At 47.0% G+C, this 17621-nt stretch overlaps 1 protein-coding gene across 6 annotated transcripts in view; it reads left to right on the forward strand.

Moving 5' to 3' along the window:
* Positions 1-17621, forward strand: part of HECW1 (HECT, C2 and WW domain containing E3 ubiquitin protein ligase 1) — a 290701-nt gene that overhangs the window by 164820 nt on the left and 108260 nt on the right. The gene's annotated exons all lie outside the window — the stretch shown is intronic.

Raw genomic sequence — 17621 nt, forward strand, 5'->3', positions numbered from 1 at the left:
ATAGTTTTGCTGATGGGATACAGTTATATAATATTGCATCTCTCTCTAAATAATTCTTGCTATAAGTATTACTTGTATGAAGGATTAAGAACAAAAGAGGTTGAAGTGGGTAAATGTATGTAGGTCAGTATGTTATATATCAGCAGATGTGCATAAGAATATTTTTTTAATAGAATTTTGAACCTTTGTTCATTTTTAATCCTTGAATCTCTGGAGAAAGATTTTCCATTTCCATTAAATATCTGAGTTGTTTTTTTTTCCCCAGCTAGCTAGTTGAGCTCTCAGACAAGCACATTTCCATCCATAATGAAAGCATGAACCACTCACCACTTGATATCTCCAGTTTAAAAGCGGGCTTCAATTCTTACATCTGTAAAGTCTGGTGGAAAGCAACTAAATTGTTCTTACTCAACTCCCTTTTTAACTCAGTGGGTCTGTTTCTTATTTACACCAAGGCCCTTTTTGTCCTTATGGTGAGCACAAGTATAAAGCACATTCATTAAACCATATGTTGATATTCTTAGCAAAGGACCACCAGCATTGCTCACGCGACCAAACCAGCCCAGGGCAATTGTTAAAACCGACTTCACAAAATGTGCAATGGACTCTATTTCAGGTACCACCACGCTGATGGCCTTTTGTCTAGCAGACTATGACTGTACTACAACTCCTAGGTGAAGTGTTTGAGGGTACCCAATATCTGTTAACATTAAGCTGATTTGGCAATGGCAGCAGCAAAAGCCCAGTTGTGCTCCCCTGGCCTTGCCCATCACCACTCACACAGCTGCAGGCACATGCCTGCTCAGGAAAGGAAGCAAGGGGTGAGCTGTTTGCCTGGCAGAGGGCAGGAATGTGTCTGGTGAGGATGAGTGGGAGATGTTTTCTGCAGAAGACACCTGCTTTCACAAGAGTTTGTTTGGCAACTGGGGAGCAGAGGACATGAAGTTTGCATGGAGATGGGATCCACTTCTCTTCCATGTGAGTACTGGCTGAGGATGATGGGGATGGTGTGTGTAGCATGGGGTATGAACCTCTGCATTGCCTTGCTCTGTTACACAGAATGGTTTCCTAGGATTGACTGAAGCATTTGAGATGAATTCTGCCCTGATTCACATCAAAACTGACACATGCAACAGAAAACACCTCTGTTGCTGATGTGACTTATTTATTAAGATCTACAAGAATGGTATCATTATACACCCTGTAGTTAATGGTTTCTCTGCAGTGACAGTATTCCTGCATTTAGTTGACATCCCTTTCCCCTCTTGTCATATTTAATAACTTCATATTCAGGCATTTTTTGTATCCAATATGCGGAAGGCCAAATCCTTCATGAGGCTTTCTGTGATGACCAAATTACTGTAGTGAATTCAGCTGTTGTTAGAGATCAGATTTTGTAAATACTTCTCCCTTCCCTTCCCCCTCTAAAGTCTTTGCCATACCTTGAGTTTGCTGTAACACCCCACCACAGTCATTTTTCAGGATGAGTCTGGCCCCTGTTTTCTTCTTCCTTCAGACTGCAGATTACAGATGGGGGAGTAGCAAAGACAGAGCTGGATTTGTTTAGTCTTAACAGAAGTCTTGGGTGGGATGTTACTGATGCCCTTACCTCATGGGAAATGGTAGAGAAGAAGGAGGCAGACTCTTCTCACAGTGCATGATGAAATGACAGACACAAATTGCACCAAGGGACATTCTGATTAGACCCCAGGAATTATTTTTGTCTCAAGATGATTGTCAAACGTTAGAACAGGTCATCCAGAGAGCTTGTGAGATTTTCATTCCTGGAGATACCCAAGGCTGAACTAGACAGGGCTGTGAGTAGCCTGCTCTAACTTGGTCCTCCTTTGACTCAGTCAGTCAGATGACTTCACGACATCCCTTCCAATGTTGATTATTCTGTGGTAGCTTGATTACAATCAGTATTCCCACCAGCCCACTTCACTTAGGAAAGCTGTTGACTTTTAAAACGTACTCCTCTAGAAAGCAGCAACCTAAGGAAAACAAGACAGCAAATGCTGGAGCTGTAGCCAGCAGTAACAAAACAGGAAAACAAAGCAAATAAAAAGAAAAATGTGAAAAACAACCACCCAAACAAACAGGAAACCCCTCTGGGTTTACTGGGACACAATAAGCACTTTCTGCTGGGTCTAATGGGTCTTCCAGAAGATAAGGAGAAACATTGAGTGTGAGTTGAGGCTGCATTAAATAAGTGACTGTAGATACTATAAAAGGAGAAGGTATTTTCTTTTATCTTCTCCGCTTTACCCTTTCTATACCATCAAAACTAGACAAATGCTCTGTGGAGCAAATTATTTTATTAGCAATTCAGCAAGATAGAGGGACATTTGAAGTAGAAGAGATACTTCTGTACTTTTAAAATCAGGCTATAAATCTCCACAGTCACCTCATTTCTGCCAAAAGTAGGATCCAAGGTTGAAAATAAAGGGTCTGTAACTCACTTCTGGAAATAATGATATTCATAGGGAATTGTATTTGGGGTATTCATTTAGAAGAACAGGCATTGTTCACTGCCTTGCTGCTTCTTCTATGATGTAAAGGGTCATTGACTCAGTTCCCTTGTCCAGACACTTTGAGAGCAAGACTAATGCAGTGAGCCCTCCTTCAGACACAGCTCAGCTGAAAGATGTGATTGTCTGTCACACGTGGCAGTGCTACTTATCTATATACTTGTCCCAGCCAAACTGCATTAGGAGAATGGGGAGTTTCTGAAGCTCTAATGTAGGCTGCCTGGAAGTACAAACTGCTGCCTAACAGTTTCCCACTTTCTGAAGACATTGTGGATGTGTCAGAGTTTAGATTCTTTCCACTACATATGTCCTGTGTTTTGATAGCTCTCATCACTCTGTAGTGCAAAAAAATCATAGAATGGTCTGGGTTGGAAGGGACTTCCAAAGGTCATCTCGTCCAACACCCACTGCAGTAAGCAGGAGCACCCTCAACTAGATCAGGTTGTCCAGAGCCCTGTTGAACCTGACTTTGAATATCTCCAGGGATGGGCCCCCAACAACCTCCCTGAGCAAACTGTTCCAGTGTTCCACTACACTCATGGTAAAGAACTTCTGACATCCAATCTAAATCTTCTCTATTGTAGCAGAGGTGCTCCAAACCCCAGATGTTTTTTTGTGGCCCTCTGCTGGACCCACTGTATCAGGTCCAAGTGCTTCCTGTATTCAGAGCTCTGGATCTGGACGCAGTACTTCAGGTGAGGTCTCACCAGAGTAAAGTGGCAGAATCACCTCACTCCATCTGCTGGCCTTGCTTCTTTTAATGCATCCCAGGATGTGATTTGATTCTGGGCTGCAAGCACACACTTCGTGCCCATGTCCAGCTTCTCGTCCATCAGAATCCCCAAGTATTTTTCCACATGGCTACTTTCTATCACCTCATCTCCCAGCCTGCACTGATAGTGAGGATTGGTCTGGTCCAGGTGCAGGACTCTGCACTTGCTCTTATTGAATCTCATGAGGTTCACCTGGGCCACCTCCCCAGCTTTCCGGGTCCCTCTGGCATAACAGCACCACTCAGCTTGGTGTCATCTGCACACTTGCTGATGGTGCATTCAATCTCACTTTTATATCAATGATAAAAATATTAAACAGCACAAGTCCCAGTACAGACCCCTGAGGGACACCACTTGTCAGTGCTCTTCACCTGGGCTTCAAGCCATTGAGCAGTGCAAGTCTGTTTCTGTCAGGGTCCTGGGGGTGCTCATATGTTTGAATTGCTGGGACCAGCCTCCCCTGGGACTCCCACCCCTACCATCTCATGCTGAATGCCCAGGGGATGTGTCTTAGCTCAGCCAGGGGTCTCCAGGCTCTGCCTCAGAGCTGTTATAAGTGTGTCTGTTCCTGTGACCTGGATGGGTCTGGGACCTGCACTGCGGTGAGCTGCTCTCCTGGATGGAGCCCTCAGCCCTGTGTCAAAGCCTGTTGGGATGCTGACCTCAGCATCCCACAGCAGAACTGTGCTCTTCTGTTCCCTGCACTCCCCATGAGTGGAGGAACCATGAATCTGTTCTTTGCCGGAAATGCTGGGGGGTTTCCAGCTCCAAAAACACTTCAAAGGACACAAAACACAAAGGACACAGGTGGAAATAGGATTTTATTTTGGTTTATGTTGGTTTGTGTTATTTTATTTTTTTTATGCTTCATTGTCCTGGGAATCTAGAAAGCTTCCTCCTCCTGGACGTGCATCCCAAAGGCCACCTCTGCAGAGCATGAGTGAGAGGTTCCCTACCCTGAGTCTAGAGAGCTTGCCTCCTCCTGCAGGAGCGGCCCGAAGGCCACCTGTGGAGCACAAGAGTTCCCTCCCTGTGCTGCCATGGTAGATGGCTGCTCCCTCTGGATGGGCGGCCCGAAGGCCACCTTTGTGGAGCGGCCCAAAGGCCACCTGTGGAGCACAAGAGTTCCCTCCCTGTCCTGCCATGGTAGATGGCTGCTCCCTCTGGATGGGCGGCCCGAAGGCCACCTTTGTGGAGCGGCCCAAAGGCCACCTGTGGAGCACAAGAGTTCCCTCCCTGTGCTGCCTTGGTAGAAGGCTGCTCCCTCTGGATGGGCGGCCCGAAGGCCACCTTTGAGGAGGACAAGCAACAGGCACCTGGCTAGCTAGGGTGGTCTGGAGAGCTTTCTGTCCCTGGCTCTGCAGCCCGAGGGCCACCTTTGTGTAGCACAAGCAGCAGACCCCTGGCCAGAATGGCCCCAAAGAGGTCTGGCCAAGGGGCTGTGCTGAGTGCTGCAGAGGAAGGCAAAAAAACCCCAGGGACACTTAATAGTCCCTTGTGAGGGGAAAAAAGCCTTCCTCCCCTAGCCTCAGGGCATGAGAGGCCATCTTCCTGGTGCATGAGCAGCAGGCAGTAGCCCAGCCGAAAGGGAGCGGAGGAGCCCTGGCAAGCGGTGATGCTCAGTGCTACAGAGGAAGGCAAAAAACCCCCAGGGACCAGTGCCAATGTGCCCCGGGGGAAAAAATTCCTTCCTGACCCCAGTGCTGGCGATCGGCTACTCCCTGAGCACGTGAGCAAGACCTGCTTCCTCCTCCCACAGGCTTCTCATGCCTCCCAGGAGATGCCCAAGCCCTCTTCTCCCTCAACCTGCAGCTGTTCTCTCAGTGGCTTCACAGAGTAGCCAAATGCCCCTGGCCTGATAGGCCTTGAGGACAAAAATCCTTCCCCTGCCTGCTGCCACTGCCCCTGCAGGGGGTGAAGATGGTGAGCTCTGCAGGGCTCCTGAGAACACATTCCCTTGGTCTTGCTCTTGCTGCCCAGCTGAAAAAGCCTCAGGCAGCTCCAGCAATTGGTGGTGGTCCTCATCCCCAGCAGCCTGGTCTAGCCTCTGCTCTTCATCCCTCAGGCCTTACCAAGTCATACCACCTGCTCCTCCGGGACCTCCTGTGGGCCAGGTCTGTCAGCAGGCACGGGAGGATGCTCCCTTTTATACTGGCTGGTGGCATAGCACTGCCGTTGCCAGGTGCTGGTGGCCCTGTGACATCAGGTGACAGCTCCCCGTGCTCAGCCCTGCCCACCAGCGCCCCCGCCCAGCGCCCCTCTGCCCAGCGTCCTTCAGAGGAAGCCTTCAGGGTGCTGGCCCTGAGGCAGTCCCTGTGTCCAGTGTGCCCAGGGAGCTTTCCCTGCCCCAGGTGGCCACTTGGCACAGCTGCTGGACATCCCTGACATGTTCTGTGCTGCTAGGCTTCAAGGATGTAGCTCATGCTGCTACTTTTCTCTCAGGCTGTGGCAGGAACCACCCCTGCACCCAGCTGCTCCTCAGCCCTTGACGATGGGCTTAGAAGGGCATATTTAGTCAATCTCCTCTACTGAGGAGCAAACAAAGCATAAAAGCAATGAGAAACTTGGCTGTGCTGGCCAACAAGACGGGCAGGAGATCACAGAGCCATGGAATGACATTAGCATCCAGGCCAGAAAGGACCCCCAAAATCAGCAAGTCCAGCCACGCTTCTTTTGATGCAGCCCAGGATGTGATTGGCTTTCTGGGTGGCAAGCGCACACTGCCTGCTCATGTCCAGGGTCTCATCAGCCACACCTCCCAAGTCCTTCTCTGCAGTGTTTCTTTCTATCACCTCATCCCTCAGCCTGTATTGATAATGAGGATTGGTCTGGCTCAGGTGCAGGAGTCTGCACTTGCTCTTACTGAACCTCTTACTGAGGTTCACCTGGGCCACCTCCCCAGCTTTCCGGGTCCCTCTGGATGACATCCTGTCCCTCTGGCATAACAGCACCACTCAGCTTGGTGTCATCTGCACACTTGCTGATGGTGCATTGAATCTCACTTTTATATCAAAGATAAAAATATTAAACAGCACAAGTCCCAGTACAGACCCCTGAGGGACACCACTTGTCAGTGCTCTTCACCTGGGCTTCAAGCCATTGAGCAGTGCAAGTCTGTTTCTGTCAGGGTCCTGGGGGTGCTCATTTGTTTGAATTGCTGGGACCAGCCTCCCCTGGGACTCCCACCCCTACCATCTCATGCTGAATGCCCAGGGGATGTCTCTTAGCTCAGCCAGGGGTCTCCAGGCTCTGCCTCAGAGCTGTTATAAGTGTGTCTGTTCCTGTCTCCTGGATGGGTCTGGGACCTGCACTGCGGTGAGCTGCTCTCCTGGATGGAGCCCTCAGCCCTGTGTCAAAGCCTGTTGGGATGCTGACCTCAGCATCCCACAGCAGAACTGTGCTCTTCTGTTCCCTGCACTCCCCATGAGTGGAGGAACCATGAATCTGTTCTTTGCTGGAAATGCTGGGGGGTTTCCAGCTCCAAAAACACTTCAAAGGACACAAAACACAAAGGACACAGGTGGAAATAGGATTTTATTTTGGTTTATGTTGGTTTGTGTTATTTTATTTTTTTTATGCTTCATTGTCCTGGGAATCTAGAAAGCTTCCTCCTCCTGGACGTGCATCCCAAAGGCCACCTCTGCAGAGCATGAGTGAGAGGTTCCCTACCCTGAGTCTAGAGAGCTTGCCTCCTCCTGCAGGAGCGGCCCGAAGGCCACCTGTGGAGCACAAGAGTTCCCTCCCTGTGCTGCCATGGTAGATGGCTGCTCCCTCTGGATGGGCGGCCCGAAGGCCACCTTTGTGGAGCGGCCCAAAGGCCACCTGTGGAGCACAAGAGTTCCCTCCCTGTCCTGCCATGGTAGATGGCTGCTCCCTCTGGATGGGCGGCCCGAAGGCCACCTTTGTGGAGCGGCCCAAAGGCCACCTGTGGAGCACAAGAGTTCCCTCCCTGTGCTGCCTTGGTAGAAGGCTGCTCCCTCTGGATGGGCGGCCCGAAGGCCACCTTTGAGGAGGACAAGCAACAGGCACCTGGCTAGCTAGGGTGGTCTGGAGAGCTTTCTGTCCCTGGCTCTGCAGCCCGAGGGCCACCTTTGTGTAGCACAAGCAGCAGACCCCTGGCCAGAATGGCCCCAAAGAGGTCTGGCCAAGGGGCTGTGCTGAGTGCTGCAGAGGAAGGCAAAAAAAACCCCAGGGACACTTAATAGTCCCTTGTGAGGGGAAAAAAGCCTTCCTCCCCTAGCCTCAGGGCATGAGAGGCCATCTTCCTGGTGCATGAGCAGCAGGCAGTAGCCCAGCCGAAAGGGAGCGGAGGAGCCCTGGCAAGCGGTGATGCTCAGTGCTACAGAGGAAGGCAAAAAACCCCCCAGGGACCAGTGCCAATGTGCCCCGGGGGAAAAAATTCCTTCCTGACCCCAGTGCTGGCGATCGGCTACTCCCTGAGCACGTGAGCAAGACCTGCTTCCTCCTCCCACAGGCTTCTCATGCCTCCCAGGAGATGCCCAAGCCCTCTTCTCCCTCAACCTGCAGCTGTTCTCTCAGTGGCTTCACAGAGTAGCCAAATGCCCCTGGCCTGATAGGCCTTGAGGACAAAAATCCTTCCCCTGCCTGCTGCCGCTGCCCCTGCAGGGGGTGAAGATGGTGAGCTCTGCTGGGCTCCTGAGAACACATTCCCTTGGTCTTGCTCTTGCTGCCCAGCTGAAAAAGCCTCAGGCAGCTCCAGCAATTGGTGGTGGTCCTCATCCCCAGCAGCCTGGTCTAGCCTCTGCTCTTCATCCCTCAGGCCTTACCAAGTCATACCACCTGCTCCTCCGGGACCTCCTGTGGGCCAGGTCTGTCAGCAGGCACGGGAGGATGCTCCCTTTTATACTGGCTGGTGGCATAGCACTGCCGTTGCCAGGTGCTGGTGGCCCTGTGACATCAGGTGACAGCTCCCCGTGCTCAGCCCTGCCCACCAGCGCCCCGCCCAGCGCCCCTCTGCCCAGCATCCTTCAGAGGAAGCCTTTGGGGTGCCAGCCCTGAGGCAGTCCCTGTGTCCAGGGTGCCCAGGGAGGTTTCCCTGCTCCAGGTGGCCACTTGGCACAGTTGGTGAACATCCCTGACATGTTCTGTGCTGCTAGGCTTCAAGGATGTAGCTCATGCTGCTACTTTTCCCTCAGGCTGTGGCAGGAACCACCTCTGCACTCAGCTGTTCTTCAGCCCTTGAAGACAGGCCAGAAGGGCATATTTAGTCAATCTCCTCTACTGAGGAGCAGTCAAAGCATAAAAGCAATGAGAAACTTGGCTGTGCTGGCCAACAAGATGGGCAGGAGATCACAGAGCCATGGAATGACATTATCATCCAGGCCAGAAAGGACCCCAAAGATCATCAAGTCCAGCCATTTTGCCTGCTCCACTGAGTCTGTCACTGCACCAGGGTCCCAAGCCCTTTAGTTTGACCTGCTCAGCCTTTGTGGTCTCTTCCTTTCCCTGCCTCGTTTCTTAGACATAGGGATTGCGATCTCTCGTGCTCTATACAAAGCATCCTTAAAGATCTGCCAGCTCCATTCTCCTTCCTTGTCCCTGAGGGCCATTTCCCACAGAGTCCTATTTGCTAACTTCTTGAAGAGCTGGAATTTTGCTTTCCTAAAATTAAGGGTCTCACTATGCTTCTCATGGGCTTCATACCCATTCGGACAGTGAATTGTACTAGTGCATGATGACTGCAGCCCTGGCTGCCTTCAGCTTTGACATCCCTGATGACTTCACTTGCATTTGTGACCCAGAGGTCAAATAACATATACCCTTGGGCAGGGCTGTTCATTTCTTGTCTTAAGAAGTTGTAATCTAGGCACTCTAGGACCTTTCTGGATAGCTTACAGCTGGCCATGCTGCTTTTCTGACAGGTATCAGGGTGTTTAAAATCCCCCAGCAGGATGAGAGCTTCTGATCACAATGCCTTCTCGAGCTGGAATAACGCTTCATCAATAGGCTCTGCTCGATCGGGCAGCCTGTAGTAGAGTCCTACCACAAGGCTCCCCTTGTTGTCCCGATCCCTAATAACTACCCATAAGCTTTAGACCTGCTCATGGCTAGTCGTTAGCAACAACTCTTCACACTCTATCCACCTCTTTACATAGAAGGCAACACCTCCACCCCTTCTTCCTCTTCCCTATCCCTTCTGAACAGCTTGTAGCCACTGATAGCCACACTCCAGTCATAGGATTCATCCCATCAAGTTTCCATAACTGCCAGTATGTCACAGCTTTCCTGTAGCAGGGTAGCTTCCAGCTCCTCCTGTTTGCTGCCCATGCTGTGTGCATTGGTGTGGAAGCACTTCAGCTGGGCTGCCAGCCATGTCACCCCATTGTTCCCCCAAGGTGTTTCATGGGAACTACCTTCCTGTCTCCCATTACCCCTGGCTCACCTCTGTAAGACCTTGCCTTTGCTGCAGGGTTCACAGCATGCTTCTGGCCAACAGGTTGAAGGCCCTTCCTATCACTCCACCCTTCCAAGCCTGGTTGGAGAAAAGGTATTAACAGCAGTTTCTTAGTTCTCCATACAAAAAAACCCCAAACCCTGTTTTCTTTAAAAGTTATTAAAAACTTGCAAGGGCAAATTTTATGGAGAATTACAGAATCCAAACAGGGCCTGTCTTGCCTGCCACTGGCAAACCGCCTGGTTGCTTCAGTGGGTTGTAGAGTCCTGCTTAGCTCTTCCTGAGAGGATAATATTTACAAGCAGTTCTTGCTGTCAGAGCACTTAAGCACATTAATACTCCATGTATGAACCCATCAGGTGTGCAAGGCCAATCCTGTCCATAAACCCAGTTTTTCTGAGGCATTTTTCTGGATGAGGGTAGCTCTGGGAAACACAAAGCTGTTCTTCCATTCTAATTTCATTTTACACATAGGAGCTGTGAGCTACTGCCATGCTTTGAACAATTTGAAACTTGCTGAGAGACTCATTGACATTCAGAAGGTCACTGACCTCAAGCAGCATGCAGCCCCAGAGCCAGTGTTTGAATGCTTGGTGAGATATGCTGCAGAAACCAGTCCTCCCAGAAAAAAAATGGGCTTCTACTTAGATGTAGTCCAACCATCAACCTAGAAAGCATGATCCAAAGCCACTCCATATGCACATGTGGCTGTTTAAGTATCTGAAAATCTAAGAGTTTATTTAAAAGACATTTCAAAGAACAAGTGAAGATCGGAATCTCTGATCAAAGCTTTTCCTCTGCTGCCAAAGGATAGCTGAATTTATTAGGCAGAACTGTTGAAACAATTAAAAAGCTGAAACTAATAGCATTTTGGAAGAAAAAGATACTGGGCTCTGTAGGAGATACTGATTTGTTGCCTCAGTCCTCAATTTTGTTCTGATTGGAAGTCATTGTTCTTGACATCCCTCTTCTTGCTTCTGGTTATGCTGAAATACCATTCTACCCACACAGGGTAGGGTGGGGAATATGAAATACCTCCATGCCAATGTGGAGACCTCATACACTTGGTATGTACTGTCACTGAATGCCCTCTTGTCATAACCCTGTTGATAGTTGCCTTCTAGAGGACTTTACTGATGATACTAAGAAGCTGTGTTTTCTGGTGATTTAGTTTGGCTGCCAGGGTTTGTTGGCTAGAATCTGCTGAAAGAATTAATGACATTTTAAATGTGAAAAAAAGGGTTTGCTCACCTCCTTGCTACCTTTGATTAAGAGTTTCTAGGAGAGAGGTTATGGAATGAAAAAACTCTGTCTCCTGAGAATAAATGAAGTAATCAATGACCACTGCTGCAAGATGAGGCAAAAGGGACTTTCTGCAGGTAAAGGGCAATTGCCATGTGCCCACAAAAGACAAATTGTCCCCTGGATTAGGAAATGGCTTTGAGAAAGTGGTGTGTTACACAGTTAGAAGGTGCTGACCATGACACAAGAGGAAGACTCTGCATGCGTGTGGTCACAGTCCTTCAGGGATGGAATCTGGCCATGGAGAGCCCATCAGGGGGTTAGGCTGCTGCTAGAGGAACTGGTTTCTGTTTGGAAGCACCTGATAGAGAAATACTGGAAAGCCAGCATAGCGGCTTAACGAGCTAACACGATGAGTGGAGTATATTGTGTTCAAGAGCTGGAGAATTCTGTTAGCAGGGTGAGGGTTGTATCTGAAGCACTGCCACTAATTAAGGCTAGATTTCAAAGTGGTGCCTGGGATTATAGCCATCATTCTGTCAGGGTCAGTCATGCACCTTGGGCTCCCATTTTCTCCTTTCACAGTTTTCCCTTGCATCTTTGTGTGCCCTGTATTCCCAAAATGTGGAAGCAGTCGAGTGATGGAGAGAAAGGAAGCATGTATTCAGTCTGTGTTTGAGTCCATTTTTCTTCAAAAACTATTTCTTTTTAAGTGCAGCACTTGAGAGGAAATGTGAGTATTCTCCCATTTGCAGATTTGCTGAGAATTTCACTCTCAAGGAGAATGATAGGATATGAAGTGTGAACTTGGGATCACGTCTTGCATTCTTTCACTGGGGAAAGATTCCTTGCTGCTGAGCTGTGGAAAATGCAAGCCTTTTTCTGGTTGCTTAGAGAGTTGTCCTAAAGTTAAGAGTTCAGTGAAATCAGGAAGGCAACAGTAAAAGGCAGGAGAAGTGTTAAGGGAGAATAATTTTCTCAAGATCTCTTTGTGACACCTGTACTTTGTGTTGTGCTGGGCAGTTTGGGACCTGTCCTTACATCTCAGATTAACTAAGGGAGGTAAGCAGATGAAAGAAGATGTGAGCTTCTGCTTTTCTTCCTGACCATCGAATTCAGGCTGTTAACCTTATTTATTTTGCTTTAAATCTGGGTGCAAATTTAGTGCTCTGGAAGAGCAGGGAACAGAGAACTAGAGCTTAAAGCACAGTGCAGGCAGTTACTGGACAGACTGTCTTTTGCCCTAGTTCTGTAGCTTCACGTTTTTAACTCTGGCACATCTAGCAACAGTTTTTCTGTTTGCTGATGCACAATTTGGGACTGAATTGAGGCTATTTTTGACTTATGATTTGCATCAAGCATAGGTCACAGCTTTCCCTTTGGGCAATGCTCCTGTCTATTACTTTTCATCCTCAGAGCCATTCCATACAAACAGAAAATACATTGCTGCTCTACTTGTGTACTTTTGTTTTCTTTCATTGTAGACTTCTATCTTCATAGAATCATAGAATCAATAAGGTTGGAAAAGACCTCAAAGATCATCAAGTCCAACCTGTCACCCAATACCTCATGACTACCATGGCACAAAGTGTCCAGTCCCCTCTAGAACACCTCCAGAGACGGTGACTCTACCACCTCCCTGGACAGCCCATTCCAATGGCTAACAACTCTCAGAACTTTCTCAGAACTGTGAAGAACTTTCTCCTCACCTCAAGCCTGAACTTCCCCTGGTGCAGCTTGAGATTGTGTCCTCTTGTTCTGGTGCTGGTTGCCTGGGAGAAGAGACCAACCCCCTCCTGGCTACAACCACCCTTCAGGTAGTTGTAGAGGGCAATAAGGTCTCCTTTGAGCCTTCTCTTCTCCAGGCTAAATAAAGGTTCAATACAGGTTTAGTTAGTACCACCTGTAAGTGTGAGCTTCTCTGAATACTTTGATGTGTTACTAGATTTGCTGTTTGAAAGAGAAGCTCCTGGCTAGAACTTTGCCAGGTTAAAGCACCAATTTAATCTGCATTAAATATTACTGTAGTTACACACTCTGCTGTTAGTGTAAAACAGTCTAGAATTTAAATACCACCTTTCAAAATTGGAACTTGATTGGAGTGACCATGACATCACGTCCATGATGTTCACTATATGAAGTCAACAAATGCAAAAGCAAATAGTGCAGCACTGTTCTTAGTATCACTGCAGTTTTCTGTTTTGAAAGCAAGTTGTACTGGCTGATGTGAGATAATTTATATCAGTTCTGATTATTAAACATTATCACTCTTTTGCAGCAGAAACTACTGATACAGAAATGTTTTGGCTGTTAGTGAAAAGTAAGATTTCTTTAACCAGGTGTTTCTTTTACTTATGGGAAAAGAAAAATATGCTTAGCTTTGAGTCTTTGTGTACTCACCAGGGCCAAAAATGTCCTCCTGGAGGGGGAAGTGTGTTACAAAACATCACAACTAAAGCATTAACAGTGTTCTTCTGTGCTGTGTGTAGGAAGTGGAGTAAGTGCTTGCGTGTCAGCTGTGCATATCTAACTGTGCATGAAACAAGTAATAATATCATGTTCATCCCATTTAATATCAGCAGGACCAAATGTGTGTCCAAAAATATTTGCCTCATCATTGCCTTGAGGTACAGAGATGCTGAACAGGGGCACCCAAGATGTGCTCTGTAAGCCACTTTCAGGAGGAAGAGCATTGTCCTTGGTACTCTTCCACATACCTAGTTAGACTGGTGGAGGGTAAGGTATTTTAGGAGAAGGTTTTAATTAGCTATGAGCATCTCTATTTCTTAGCTTCTGCTTTAAGCAATGTACTTGGAATTTTGTGTCAGCAAGAGCTGATGGGCTGTAGTATTCTGGGATTTCTCAAGTTTCTTTCTTTTCTTTTCTTTTCTTTTTTTTTTTTCCCCATAACACATATTATGGCTAAAGAGCAAGGGAGTCTCAGGGGCTCCTGTGAAGCCTGCCTCCTTTCTCATTCAGGGTCACATAACTCCACTCCAGCATTTGCAGGAACTACTCACAAGGAAAAGTGATACCAGGACAAGACATTTATTTTTAGCTTTCTGTCAGTTCCTGTCTTCTTTTTACTCTCTACTGAAAATAATTTGAAAGTGCTACTACATGTGGACCTTTTCCTGAGCTCTGCAGGTCCAGAGGTGCCTGAATCTGGCCTCAAGTACCTTCCTATGTTTTGTAGGTCTGGCAGTTGTCTTTTGCCACGCTCCAGAGGTTGGGAAACTCCAGCAGACCAGAAGAAGATTTTACAGTGTATGTGTACTGGAAGTACCAATACTCTCTGAGTGCTGCACTCCCATCAGTGGCAATGCACTAGCCCTGATTACAAGCAGGGAAAGCAAAATGAGGTTTCAGTCTGCTTCAGGAAACCTTCAGTTTTCCTAGAGATTAAGTTAGGCTTGAAGTTGCACCTAACTTTCCATCTTTTCATGTTTAGGTGCAACAGAAACATGGAAAAGAAGCATATTCACCCTGCTTAGTATCAGCAGGACTTGTCAAATCATTGGGCTGGGCTGCACTGTGTGCAAACATGATAATGAAAACTAAAAATATTGAACTAATTCAGACTGAGCTCTCTCTTCAAGGGCATAAAAGAGCAACAAAGTTGTTTAGGGAAAATCACATTTATTCCTTTTCCAGCCAAGGACTTCAAGCCCATAGGGTGTCAAGTGACCAGATGAATGTTCTCTCAACTAACCGTGTTTTAAGTGGCAGTTCAGAAGGCAGAGGGTTTTTTGCCTTTTGATACCTAAATTCAAGGTTTACTTACAGTGATAAAACTCCCAATGTAATTACATTGTAGCTACTAAAATCAGCCTGAATTTCTTTTATGATAAATGGCAAGCAGGAAGAGTATGACCCATGCACTTCCTCATCACAGGCCTCAAGACACTAAGAATCCTGTTTGGTGTGGTGGCTGGTGAGTGGTGGTGACCATGTGCCCTCTTTAGTCATACCCTGCATCAAGATCTGTTAGCCTTGTCCTCACTGCTAAGGGACAGTCTGGTATTGCAGCAGAAAACTGTGATTCCAAACTGCAGCAAATAGCTATTTTCATTTTCAGAAAGTCAGACTTAATGTCAGGAGATTTGATTCCCTTCCTCCCCCACTGTTCTCTCCAACTCCTTGAAATGCCAATATGAAAGTGTAATCGCTTCCCTGGCCCTCCTCATATCCTTCCATGGGTACATCCATGCATAATCAATTGCTCCTTCCTTCAGAGAGAACATCTACCTGCTCTTGAGCCACCTCTGGCATGTGCCCTGCCCTGCCTGAGGACCTGTGTCATGGGTGAGAAGATGCAGTGTATGTGTGGGGCAGATGGCATACCAGTGCCACCAGGCCACCAGAGAATGGGGAGCACAGGTGTGGAATGGTAGAGCTGTACAGGGGGCATTTGGCTTGGTTGTATGAAGTCTTTAATGGCACATGCTCCATGTCTCAGCCCAACAATAACTGTCAGTCTCTCAGGCTTTCTGCTGTGCTTTTCCTTTCTCAGCTGCCTGGACAGGAAGAAAATCAGAAAAGCTTCAAAAATGGTGGTGTGGTGTGTTTCAGATAATTAAGGTTAGGTGCTAGATGTGATGGAAATGCCTAGCATCTTGATGGAGCATTGCCTTCCACAGAGTTACACTGGGACAAACTAAGGGCTACATCATGTGTTTAGGCTGGTTTATAAACCCTGTGATTGTGTGTCTGAAGGGTGAGCACTTAACAGGATGGTGTGGGGTATACCTGCTGCACAGCATCCTTTAGGAGCAAACATTTAGTTTTCTGTTGCTTCATTTGTGGATTTGGACCTTTTTTTTTGTTACTTTCTTGGTACAATGCCAAGCTTTGCTGATGCAGGTTTGGCCATGCTGGAGATTCTTCGCCTACATCAGGATTCATGACAATACTCTGGTATAACTCTCTCAGTATAGTTTCACTAATGCAGAGATGGCCCCAAAAGGGCCATCTAATAGCAACACATATTTAAGTTTTGAACAGGCTGGTATTTTCAAGGCCTCATCATACCCACCCCAGTCTGTTCAAAGCACAGGCTGTTAAACTCTTCATAGTGATTTCCTGGCAGATCTTAAAGCCCCAGAGAAACATTTAAGGACTGGAAAAAAGGACATTTTGCTAATGTGTGCATATCTAGGTTGGTTGGCTCAGTTACTGTCCTGGACAAAACCATGAAAAGACCACAAGTGGTAAGCATTAAAGAATAATGTGTAATAAATGCCAGGCAGTGGCACAGTGTGAAAAATACATCTTGACAAGGAAATGTCATTGTTCCTTGGTAGGATCACAGCTTCAGCTGCTAAAGGTTACTGAATTCTTGTCATAAAATTCTCATAGATACGCAAAAGCTGATTTAAATACGTCCCCAGAGATCAGTGGGGGCCTGCTTAGCTGAGAAAGCCAAAAGTGCAGTTGCAAGTAATTAGATGTTTCTATTGGAAGCTGCTTGCAGTCCTGCTCTACCCAAATACCCTTTTTCCCATTTAAATATTTTGTAAGAAACAAAATGACAAACAATCAAATCCAACAGAGCCCATTTTTTAAATGATGATGCCCAAATTCTCCCATAGTATTTATGATCTAGGCTTTATCTGTGTCTCAACCAGCCAGCTGTGCTTGTTGCTTAATCCCTGCTGGCTGGGCTGCTGTGCTCCCTTGCCCAGGTTTTGCACTCTCTGGGAGCAAAGAGCAGCTTGTTTTGTAAGTTAAGCTTGAATACACAATATTTAATATACTGAGCAATGAGTCACAGCTGAGTGGGACTTCAGTTACTGTTTCCTGGCAGAAATTGGAACTTCACTGCATAAATGCTCTTTTTTCTTTTTTTTTTTTTTTTGCCTGGAAGCTGAACTGCAAGAGTGGTGAGGAGCTACAGCTTCCCAGGAGCAGAGCAGCACTGGGTTTGTGACTCCAAAGTTGGTGGGAGGTAGAAATAGTAGCTCCACCTCTCTGCTGGACTTGGAGCCTGGCTCCTGATAGCATCTCCTTTGCTCTGGTCAGGGAAACAGCAGTAAAAATTCTTGATGGTAGGTTCCTCCTGGTACCCCAGACACTGGCTTGAAGATATTCTTGCTTACCAGTTCTGATCATGGCCACAAGGTAGCCTAGGCCCTAAGCTGCACAAGAGCAAGGCCACCAGTAAACTCAGTTAAGCAAAGAGTGACATTAAAACCTAAACTGTGGTCATCTTTTGAAATTATTTTTTTCCAGATCTTCCTCAATGCTTATTGTAATCGTAATTCACAGCTGGATTTTGCACAGGGTGTTACTAAGGTCTTGGAAGTCTTTCTTACATGTATGCATTAAACTTTCTGAAACAAGATTTTGTACACTAGTAATAAGATGTTATAAATGCAGAAATTGTTTTAAAGGTGAGGGCCACATCCTCATCCTTATGCACTATTTTTATCTCCTGGTTAATAAACAGTTCTTGTTTTGGGTGAGGGACTGCTGTATTAAAATCACAGTAGTATTTTTGTACCATTCTGTTTTCTGAAGGAAAATCTCCAGGAAAGGGTGACTTAGGTCGCTAGGGCTTAAATGATTACCTAGATAAAAACACTGCTTTGATTAATGGTCAGGTCATTGATTCTCAGTTATAAAACTAAGAATCTCTTAAAAAGGCAGTTACTAAACAAT

Source organism: Dryobates pubescens, chromosome 4 (genome assembly GCF_014839835.1).
Source record: "Dryobates pubescens isolate bDryPub1 chromosome 4, bDryPub1.pri, whole genome shotgun sequence".
In the NCBI taxonomy this organism is placed as follows: domain Eukaryota; kingdom Metazoa; phylum Chordata; class Aves; order Piciformes; family Picidae; genus Dryobates; species Dryobates pubescens.